This window comes from Anarrhichthys ocellatus, unplaced genomic scaffold (assembly GCF_004355925.1).
Source record: "Anarrhichthys ocellatus isolate YVR2014 unplaced genomic scaffold, GSC_Weel_1.0 scaffold54, whole genome shotgun sequence".
In the NCBI taxonomy this organism is placed as follows: Eukaryota; Metazoa; Chordata; class Actinopteri; order Perciformes; family Anarhichadidae; genus Anarrhichthys; species Anarrhichthys ocellatus.
The window spans coordinates 1,916,466-1,928,295 of NW_022280084.1; the positions used below are offsets into that span (position 1 = coordinate 1,916,466).

Sequence of the window (11,830 nt, forward strand, 5' to 3'; positions counted from 1 at the left end):
TCTCTCTCTCTCTCTCTCTCTCTCTCTCTCTCTCTCTCTCTCTCTCTGCCTCATCAGTCTTCCTTGAAGCCTTTATCTCCCCTCTGAGCAGAGCCACTGGAGTGTGTGCTATAACCATAGCCGAATGGCAGATAATATCAATAACACTTAATGGCTTTTAATCCTAGCTTAATGACAGCTAATACCACTTGTGCTGTGTGTGTGTGTGTGTGTGTGTGTGTGTGTGTGCTGATTTGCATTTTCACCCTCATGCGTGCGTGTTAATACGATGGCGGTTCACTGGTTCTCTGGATTCCCCGGCATCCTGAAGGAGAGAACTTTGAAAGTATAGTTTAGGAGTTTATTTTCTGCCTGCAGAGAGGAAGAAAGGCGTCCTGTCCTGCCTCAAAATCAGTTGCTGACTTTGAAACTCTTTTTGGTGAAAGTCGAGGTGAAATTCATTCACATTCAGGTTGGTTCTACATATTTCTGCTATACCTGTCCTCCATTCGTCCTGTGATCACGCCACAAAGAGACATGAAACGCAGGTGATCATGATATTTTAGCCTTTAGCTTACATCAGATTAAAGACAGCATGGTTTGGTTATTAACATGTTTGAAAATGAAGCTGGTTATTGAGATGCAGGAGGCTGAATGGCAAATTCAGGGGCGGTGTTATTACTCACCCAATGAAGGCTGTTTGAGTTGGATATTTAAAATGTGCATAGGGGAATATTAGTGATTAAATCGCATCATAAATCATTAATAATACATCTTTGAGTTCATGAATCACCCCTCATCTGTTCCAGGATTAATCTGGTGAAGAAAATACAGAGGAGGGTGCAAATTCAGCAGACTATTTCATGCGCTGCCCTGTGTCATATGAATTTATTGTGTTCCAGTAAGCTGATTGTTTGCACCGAGAAGAACATAAACCTGTGAATATAAACTATTGAAATTCCCAGCAAACCTCCCGGTTTATGATTCATTAGAGGGCAGCATCAGTGAGAGCCAGGATGAGTAGCCGAGGATAAATCCCCTTCATATTTCTTCTTTAGTGTCATTTATAGAAATGTGTGCTGGCAAAATGGAGCCATGACTGGGACCTGATGAAGTCAAGGTTTCGGGATGTGGAGCCACCAGTCATGAATCTGGATTTAGTAACTCAGGAACAGGTAGTTAAGTGAGGAGCTGAAGGGGGACTGCGGTCCATCTGTTTGATCTTGGGACCTGCTGGACTGTACTTGTTCAAGGCCGTCCCCAGAAGGAGCCTGTCTCCCAAAAAAGAAGAAGCCGTTCATCATGTGAGATTGTCATCAACTCAGATGACTTGTTGTCGCTTGGAATTCTGGATCCGTTTCTATCTGTGGAGGTCAGGATACTCCGTCACTCAGATGTTGAGGGACACAACTTTCTCTGTGATTGTTTTTCCAGTTTCAGTTGTGAGCGACTGTGTAACTATCTGTTTACAGGAAAAGAGTAGATTCAACTCAGTTGAGACTTTGCATAACCAGTCTCACATGAAAAGCTACGAGGACGCTGTGTGTTGGGACGGTGTTATAAGCGTTAACCGCCGTATGAGCTCAGTGCAGAGTGGTGGCTATTAGCCAGCCTGTTCAGTAGACACGTCCGCACTCCCAGCTCATCGTATATATCGACGCTTGGTCAGTGTCCCTGAGCTTCAAACTGTGACGCTCTAGGTTCCCCTCGAGCGCCAGCTTTGGACATGACAGGCGTGTCAATTTCCACTGGTTACATGCAAAGTGACTGCACTAAAAGGCACGTGCAGGCTACTGCAACAACAGCAAACCAAGACGTTGGAGGGACCTCTGCTCTTTGTTATCTCATCCCACATTATATCACAGAAGTTTGATGATATGCTGCGGTGCAGTTATGTTAAGTTTCCATAACTGGCAAGCTACTGCAACAATTTTGGCACTGCCCTTACTCTCACTTTAACCTATACTAAAAGTGATGAAATACAGGCTCCGCATGGAGAGAGAGAGAGAGAGAGAGAGAGAGAGAGAGAGAGAGAGAGAGGCTCAGACTGCTATGGGAATTTTAATGTCACATTTTGATATGTCCTCCACGCATTAGAATAATACGGTTCACCTTGGAAAGTGAGTTAATATAAGTTGCTGAGGGACTCTACCAAACTTGGGCAAGCCTAATTGGCAAATATCTGTCTTCAGCATCAGTGCATCTACATAACCTCCTGATACCTTCCCAGACCCGGTTCTAATGTGTCCTCGCTTCAAACTAAAATAGATGCTGATCACAGCTTGACGCTGTCACTGCTGTGTATTTCTCATGAAGTCAGTACTGCGTGACCACAGCTCTGCGGAGTGCTGATGAGACGAAGCAGGGCCGGTCAGTTTGTATTAAAGAGGAGGACGGCGCTGAGTCAGTGGCCATTAAAGACGTACGGGGAAGGCTGGATTTCAACAGAACGAATCAGAGCTAAATCAAAGCTAAGCACATTGAGGCGAAACAGAGGAGGAGGAAGGAGGGAGGAGGGTGGGATGCAGGAGAAAAGGTGAGGCCAATTGAAGGTGGATAAGGGGAGGAAAGAAGTGGAGGAAGAGCAATATGAAGTATGAGAGGATACAGTTTAGGAGTCACGGTCTGCAGGCTGTCTGGTAGCAGTACTCCCTCTGTTTCTCACAACTGCAGTGACATTTTCTGCTGCCTTTCCCATTTTATCCCTCAATGACTTTGCTGTGTATGTGTGTGTGTGTGTGTGTGTGTGTGTGTGTGTGCATACGGGCCACCATCTGCTTTCTGGAAGCACCGGCTTACATCTTTCAGATGATTTGACTTCAGGAGACGGCTCAGGAGGAGGAGAAAGATACAGGTATGGTGAGGAAAGGGAGAGGAGGAAAGAGGAATTTGGACAGTAAAAGGAGAGAAGTTCGGGGAAAAGGATAAAAGTGAGGTTAGTAAGGAAGGTAGAAGGTTCAATAGAAGTGAAGGGAGTAAGAGAGAGTGACGATGAAGATACTGGAGGGATGTAGAGATAGTTTTGCTCAGATAATTCAGCAGTTTCCTGCTGTGACATTCTCAACTGCCTCTACAATTACACCACCCGCTGGCTTTTGACCCTCGGTTTTGAAGAGCGCTGCAAGTTGTGGTTTATTTGCAAGATTGCAGCTGCATTAATATTAATGCCTGGCCCATAAAAGAGTGATTCTACTGATATGTGAAATTTGAAGAAACAGCCCTTTTCAAACTAGGATTACTCACATTATTATTCACATTATGTCATTAATGTCATTATTATAAGAGTTAAGGACTGATGTAGGATCCAACTTAATTTGCAGTGACAATGAGGCCATGGCATGTAAGTTATAGTAATTGTAGCATAATAAATGTATTATATAGTATAGAACCAATAAACAAAACAGCCATTAGTCTTTTGTTCTTTTCAAACAGCTCGCAGCACGAGCTCCAAAAGTTGCTCAATGTAGCTAGAAAGTCGCCAAATCTGCAAAACAGACAGCCCGTCTCTGAGTGCCTCCATCCAAAGCCACTCCCCCAGAATTATCATAATGAAGGTAAACAATGAACTTGTTTATTGTCAGTACTCATATCCGTGAAGCTAGCAGCTTGTGGAGCACAATGACTGCACGGGCAATGAGTGCATAATACAACTTTTGATTTATTGATCGCTGTCGGGTTGTAAAGACAAATTCATCAAATAACAAAAATGTTTTTTCTGAAATACATTACCTACTTAAAGGATTTTGGTTAAACGGACGCTTAAAGTCAGCTGAAGAATAGATTAGTGTTATGAATTGAGGAGAATAAGATTCTTAAAGAGACTATTCCACTATTGAAACACCTGTGTGGGTGTGCAGGGCCTGAACCTGCAAACTTACAACTTAACCAAAGTCCAAAAGAGTATAAAGAATACGACAGACTATACTCAATACAAACTCCATTAGACTTAAGAGGCAGATATATAATATAGTTATATTGTCTACTGATGTTAAAGATTTAGATGATAATACGTAACATTCAGTACATTAGGTTTTGACATGGAGCAACAGTGAAGTGATTAGATATGTAATCTGTAATGACACTGAATCCCCATCGACATTCTGCACTTAACCCTAAACCGTCCTCTAGTAGAGACGGGAGCAAAGATAATGTTCCTCCAGGGATCTATACTCAATCAGTCCTCATCAGACATGTGAACAGATGTACTGCAACTGGACCCTCAGTGCAGTCTGATGTAGCTGATGTGAGTGCTGCTGTCGGAGGTTTTTAGGTCTCGACCTGACGTATCATTATAACAAGAGTGACGAATTTCATCCCTCCCAGCATACCAAGCAGGAAAAAAAAATTTAAAAATGAATAAATTTGTGCTTTATCAACATGGAGATGAAACGCTTGAAACTCTTGGAAAATATTAAATTGAAAGCAGGCAGAAAACAAACGCTGCAAAAATGCTGAATCTTACAAAGCATATCTGTGTAATTAATAGTCAAAGTATTTTATATCTTGAATATCTTGTTAAGGGAAAAAACCCACTTTTGAGCAGGCTTATTATGACACACATCCTAATAGTGATATAGAGCTCAATATTCGTTTCCCCAGCTTATTCTATAGATCTATTTTTGTGTTTAAAGACCTAAATATCACATCTTATATCCAGAAATCTTGAATTTTCACTTTGGAATTTTTCTACTGGCAGATTTTTCTACTTATTCCAAGCAGGAACACGCTGCATATACCAGTGAGTGTGTGTAATACTGGTCTGGAGCAACGCCAACTCTAATCTTCTGCTCCCAAACCACCAGCAGCTCTTTGGTGTGAAGAACACGGTGTGTCGGTTTGATGTGTTATCTGGTGTAAAAAGCTATGTTCTGAAAGGCCTGCTATGTCTTCAATCTGGTTGATTCATGATTTTTCAAATTGAAAAAGTTTGACTGTTCATGCACCAATCTCTTTGTGCTGAAGTTTCTATATTCGATCAGACATTTTCACGAACGATCTGCTCAGAGAAGGATGTGACCAACAAGCGATGACAGGAGATGTTCACCACCATATCCTGTATTTCTGACCGGTGCCCTGGAGTCTGAGGAGTCTGTCATGACGTTTCCCCCAGATATCCCCAATTACACTGTCCTGTGATGGTTTAGTAGTTCAATGTGAAAGTGCTGCTTCATAGCTCGTCTCCACAACTCCTGGAAGGAACAAACACTCTTGGTTTAGTTGAAGAAGTCTCGGGAGAAGCCGAGCTCCGAGTGTTTGATGGGCGGGAGAAGACGGACAACATCAAATTATCTGCGGAGAAGTTTTTTTAAAGAGCACTTATCTGCTAACGTCCCCCGCGGGAAGACGTCTGTAAAGTAGAACTGTAGATGCTGTGACTGCGGCTGCTGTTGTGGTTTAGTGAAAGTGTAAAGAGGCTCCACACACACACACACACACACACACTCACAGGAAAAGACAGAGACAGACTGAGCTGCACTCTCCGCTGTATGTCCTGTGGAGCTTTTATAAAACTCAATGTTACTGCAGCACCAGTAGTATAGGTATCGTATGCATATGCATTTTTTTTGTCTCTTCAGCAGTGCTGCAAATTGATGAGATTTTTTTTCTAATGATATTGCAATTTCACAAATCTCAGTCACGCTCAGTCACTTTGTCGCTCTGCGTTCAGTGGACAGACTGCTGACCCCGGCCTTTCATTGGCAATCGCCACAGTGTGACTGACTCGCACGCCAATCATCTTGCTGCGCTAGCCTCAGCAAATGTGGCTACCGGCATACGGCTAAAAGTCTCTGTAGGCGGAACTCACGCTTGTGGACTTTGTTTCCGCATTACGTGCATCAATCAGCATACCGGGCACCTGCGTGCACCGGACCGTCACGGTTCGGCATACCACTACAGCCTATTAAAGTAGTGTCATTGTTTTTTAACAGTGAGTTTGTTTAAGTTGGCATATCCAAACTCACTGTGCAGTTTGTAGAATATGTATCACGTCACCTCAGTGCTTGAGGCAAAAAAATTCGCAAACATTTCGGGGAGCTCAAAATGTTGCTCCTATTATCCAATTATTAAGAACACATTACCCTTAGATCAGTGAAGTGACAAGAAAAGAGGCTTTTAATTCGCTGTTCTAGCATCAGTATTTTCTACATAACTCCTTAAACTGTCCCCCCCCTAGTGTCCCATTTGATTTAATGTCTCACTTGTGAAATAAATTAATTTTGTTAAGCTGCCTGGATGATGTGAATATTTGTGTTCTTTTTGCCTGAATGAATGAAAATAAGCTTTTTCTCTACGTAAATGTGTTGATATTTTCAATTAAGAGGCAAATATATTCAAACCACTTACTTAGTGCAGCTCGTAGATTAGTAGGTGTTTTATGATATCTCCCTCTGGAGCTATTAGTACAAGTAATGTAGCCTGCAGCCCTCCCTCTAAATCTGCATAATTGTGTTGTTATGATTGACAGTGTATATTTGGGGCTTCAGCAGTGTTTGTACTGCACCCTGGGTAAAAAAGAAAAATGATCTTGTTTCTCAACAACTTCTTCCAACTCTCTCTTCTTCCTTTAGTTAAATCTGGCAGTATGAAGATGAAGAGGTTTTAAATGCTGCTTGTTGCTGTTTTTGATCACTTCATTTGGTTGATGTCTGTCTCCCCACACAGCCGCCCACATCGCTACGCAGTGAGGAGGAGGGTTGTTCTCTCCTTTCAAAGGCAGCGGATGATTAGTGTCGTACGCATTAGGCTGCTTTCCGTGTGGGCTGCTCCCTGTACATATGCATTATTGCACATTTATGAACCATCTGACAGATCTTTTGACACCAAGCAGAAAAGCTTTTATTCTACCGTGTTCATCTCGAGTGCAGAATGACGATGATGATGTTGATGATGATCATGATGCTGTCGAAGCTGCAAATATCACCAGGATGCCCGAGAGGTTGAGGTGTTGGACTTAAAATCCAATGGGCAAAAGCCCTCGTGGGTTCAAACCCCACTCCTGGTAAAAGATTAATGTAATATGATAGTATTATTCTAGCAGTGAACAATTAAGAGCTTGTCTAATGGAGTAATTTCTACTTGAGCAGAAATGTGAACAATTGTGTTCCAACAACTTGGAAAAAAGGTTATAGCCTCTGTATTTAAGAACACTTGGCTGGCTATCGGTCTCTGTCATCTCAACGTAAACACATCTTTTCGGGGCCCACGACTGATGTCGTTCTAATATTGTTGTTTTCTTGTTTTTATTATAACACTAATGAACACCAGGATGGCCGAGTGGTTAAGGCGTTGGACTTAAGATCCAATGGGCATCAGCCCTCGTGGGTTCGACCCCCACTCCTGGTAGAAAGGAATTGTGATATATTAGTGTTACTTTAGCAACAAATAACTAAGAGCTGAAGAGCTGAAATTATGGTGGAGTAATTTCTACAACAGAAAATGGAGCGACATGATATCAGAGCTCCGCCTTGCTTTGTTGGCAAAGCCGTGCCAGCAGCAGGTGCTTTTAGTGCATGTAAACGTGCCCCGCTGTCATACGGTGGTTACAGCTGTTAATGGCATCGTCTTGAATGCGTAGCACCCTTCCTCCGGTTGCCCCTCAGGTTTACTTGTCAGCACTTTCGCAAATGTTCACTTTATTTGTAATGAAACACTAGTTTTTGACATTGACATTTTGTGGCTTTCATAGGCTTTATTTGGATAAAAGACAACTTTGCAAACTAGTTGAATGCGTAGCACCCTTCCTCCGGTTGCCCCTCAGGTTTACTTGTCAGCACTTTCACCGTAGTTTGCACTTTTTGCATTGTTAGATACGAGCCGCCGGTCGACATGTTGAGAGCCATTGAGACACAATGTCGGATCTGGCACCTCTAACATTGTAAATTAAAACAAGACAAAGGCGCAACAAAGGAACTCAGTCCACACAGGACACTAACAACAGTCCCCTGTGTTTTTCAACCGATCCACCCCCCAGACTTTCTCCCTATGCGGACCACTGCAGACTTAATAGAAACATATTTGTGATACAACAAAAGCAAATGTATTCCAGGACGGAAAAAAGTTTCCCTCAATACTTAATTCACAAGAAAGTGTTGTTTTAAGGGAGTGTAATCTTCAAGAGACAGGGCTGAATAGTGCTACCCATTGCTCTTGTGTTATTTCTCTATTTCATTTCTTTGACTTTCCAGCTGAAATGCAAATTAGTTCAGCAAGTCCTGCCAGGATTTCATAGATCTCTAAATACAAAAAGGTGTATTTCAGGTTGGGATAGCAACTACAGAATGTATGTGTGGTGTGACTCGTGTTTGTCGGTTTAGTCTTAAAATGTATTTCCAGATACATGCTATGTGTCACCGTTGTAGTCATATCCTCTTTCAGCGACCTCTCTCTTCATTCATTAGCATGGACTCCCTTTCTTACTATTTTTCCTCAATAGAGGTCTTATTAATATGTAAATGTCTCGTAGCCTATTCAGATGCTTCTTCGTGCATTAATCTGTCACGTTTTGTTAAGCATTCAATTTGAAATATTATCTTTTAGCTTGTTTTCTGACTATTAGGAGAGGCCGTTTCCTGTGCGTTTCATTCACGGATAGATCCTATAATGCAATTATTATTGTTCAAACCTCAGCTGTGTTTTATAAATTGCCATTTCTACTGATTAGTTTATTTTGTGCACATAATAAATAAGACCTTTAAATGTGATTGCCGTTGTTTTGTTTCTATTAATGTCTGTTTCAAGCATAAGCGTAAACAATCTCCGGATAGGTTGACTTAATTTATGTTTATATTATCCTAAAATAAGTAAAATTATTCCCCCCGTGTCAGTTTATATATGTAGAATGAAGTGCATTAAATGGCTGGGCGAGGTCTTTGCAGTTGCAGCATGGCTGTAGATGGAAGGTGCCATATGCTGGTGTGAAGCCTGATCGGATTCTCTCATTCTGTGCTATTAATTATGTGTCAAAGCAATGCTAATTAAACGAGGAGAGGAGAGCTCCTGCCATGTCCTTACCTTCGGGGTATTAGTTAGCACGGTACGCTGCTCTGCATTTCAATTAATCAATTAAGGCGGGCCACAGGCAGCTTGAGAACCGATACTGGCTCCTGTTGAATAATTCAGCAGTTTTAATCAGCTTGTTCTATCTGTCACGGCCAGAATATAAATCCAACACGGTGTGTGCATTAAATTAATTAAAATATATATATATATATTAATTTTATCTTGTTTATTCATTTAACCACTACTGCACACTATTCCACCACAGTATTCTATTTTATATATATTTTATTCCTATTTTTGATGATTTTGGTGATTTGTTTTTCATACGTTTCCTGTTTAGAAGTTAAAGGGAGCCTGAGATCACGAATGTCATTGCCACCGACTGCTCCACTGTAACTGTTGAGAACTTGTTGACACTGTGCTACATCAACAGGGTCGCCAACAAGAAGTTGCGTCTAAATATTTCGTGAAACCGCCAATGGTCAAGCCTACAACATCATTGCAATATCAATATTGAAGGATTTGGTAAAAAATGTTGTGATATTTGATTTTCTCTCACTGTGATTAGTGTTCCAGCTCACCCAGGCTTGCCTGACTCGACTTCATTCAGTGCCGTGGGAACATGCTCATTCAAACTGAGGAGGCTCCTTTCTCACTGCTTAACATGCTCATTTAATTAAAGCATGAAATCCTAAAGTATGGAAACAACCACAACAGATCGGTTTTACACAAATGAGACATAACGTATTCATTATTAAACTCAAGCATTTCTTCTTGGTGGGTTTTGTTTTGCTTTGTTTTGTAGCTAAGCTAACCTGCTTCCGACTGCAGCTTTAAATGTAGGCCTCCCGTACAGACGTGAACGTGGTATATTGTTTATTCTGTGAATGATTGTTAAAGTGAAAGTTACGAAAATTAAGTTCCCAGACAACTCATTATTTGATTGAAATATTGACTTGCAGTTCAATGATAATGACAATGATAATGATGGTATAGATGCTGCCGAAATTATCAGGATGGCCGAGTGGTTAAGGCGTTGGACTTAAGATCCAATGGGCAAAAGCCTTCGTGGGTTCAAACCCCACTCCTGGTAAAGGTTCATTGTGATCACATTGTGATACATTAGTATTATTCCAGCAAAGAGCTGAACATCAAGTGAAGTTATTTCTACTTGAGAATGAAGGCAGAAACTTAATGCTACGTGAACAAGAAAACTACTTACAACCGTTAATAATGCATTCAGTGCTGTAGTAACATGCTCATGCAAACTGAGGAGGCTGGTGTCACCAAGACATCCTCAAGTCTTCAGCATCATCAGATTATCTTTGTACCACAAAACTGCATTAGTGATAAATATTACTGTGCCATCTCAAAGTCCCAAGTAGATTTTCAGTGCGGTCTCTTCGGGTCTAACTGGAGGTAGAAGTTGAGCGGATTAGTAATATGAACATTGATGTTTTCTGCTGGTTGTTGGTGCTCTGCAGCAAAAACAAGCGTTCGCCGGAGCCTCATTATCCTGCTTACTGCTACATGCTCTGAATGGCTGAACGAGTCGGCTCACACTGAGTAGCACTGAACTCTGGGTCTGTGGGGCTTACGGAGCTCTGAAGTGCAGGACCTTCTGTTCACTGCTGTTTGTGGAGGTGATGGATGGAGCTCATCGGTATTCAGGGTCTCCGGCTCCGTCGTGGACTCTGTGGGCACTTTGTTATTCAGCGAAACAGTAAAGAAGTGGACAATGCAGGTGCATGAGCTGTGGCCTCCCTCTCTGGCTCTCCTGTGCCAAGTACAAGTCTACCCATCACGTCAGTCGTGATTAATCGGGCTCGACAGCGCCAAGGCCCCGGGACTCCGAAGATTTTTTTACTGACTTTTTACTGCCGTCAGATTCTCAGTTTATTCACCCCGAATGACAGAAGACACTTGTGGATGAATAGAGTAGGAGAGGTTTGACTCTTTCTCTCCCTTTAAATCCTCATCAGGTACAAGAAGCTATTACACATTCATTTAATGGGAGGATATTTTATTGAGATTAAAAACCTGCTCTTGTCAGTGAAGTTCTGCATTACACTTCTTTTCTTTTTTTCACCTGAGGAAGTAATGGGGTCTCATTTTGGCCCAGTAATAGGTCAGTCCACACTGTTATCTTCTGCCACAGTAGATTTAAGAGAGCTTAATCCCTTTCTATGTTCTGTTACAGGCTGAGACATCTATCAATCACCTCTTCAACTATATTTTCTCCTGCAATTGCATCTGAAGTGGTCTCATCTTGAAGCAAAACAGCTCTCAATTTACAAGCGTTATTTGTCATAATAGCTTTTCCAGAGTCAAAGAAATGGCTTTTTCTGCTGAAATAGCTCTGACATCTTGAACCACTTACTGTTGGTTTCAAACAATGCTACTTAGTCAGAAATGTCAACTTCATTAGTCTGGAGCCTCAAAGGTAAATGCCAGGGGAAGCTCTCTAAGTTCACCCTTGTTTAGACGTTGAGTCTGACAGAAACAGAAAGGAGGTGCGTTTGTTTTCCAGTTCGTGCCGAGGGTGAAGCTGCAGCGGTTTAATATTCATGGAGATCTCTGTCTAACACAGCCGGGGTCGGTGTCGAGGTTCAGTGGCTGCAGAGTCCAGCAGGTATTCAACATTTAGCTCCATTTCCCTCTGAGTCGTCCGTGTTTGTGCTTCACTGGTCACAATGTCAGGGACGCCGGCTCTTAAATGCCAAAGCTCAGCTGAGAGAAACCGGCCCGGTGTTTTTAAAGTGCTTCTGTCTCTCTCTCTCTGTCTCTCTCTCTGTCTCTCTCTCTCTCTCTCTGTCTCTCTCTGTCTCTCTCTGTCTCTCTCTGTCTCTCT

General features: G+C 42.0%; 1 protein-coding gene and 3 non-coding genes across 5 annotated transcripts in view; all 4 read left to right on the forward strand.

Moving 5' to 3' along the window:
- The window catches only part of LOC116396198 (contactin-associated protein-like 4), an 82,218-nt gene that overhangs the window by 7,667 nt on the left and 62,721 nt on the right, over window positions 1-11,830 (forward strand). The window lies entirely within an intron of this gene.
- trnal-uaa (transfer RNA leucine (anticodon UAA)) lies at window positions 6,900-6,982 on the forward strand. The gene has a single exon. It is a non-coding gene; the product is annotated as a tRNA-Leu (tRNA).
- On the forward strand, window positions 7,241-7,323 carry trnal-uaa (transfer RNA leucine (anticodon UAA)). Its single transcript has one exon. It is a non-coding gene; the product is annotated as a tRNA-Leu (tRNA).
- Window positions 9,990-10,072, forward strand: trnal-uaa (transfer RNA leucine (anticodon UAA)). The gene has a single exon. It is a non-coding gene; the product is annotated as a tRNA-Leu (tRNA).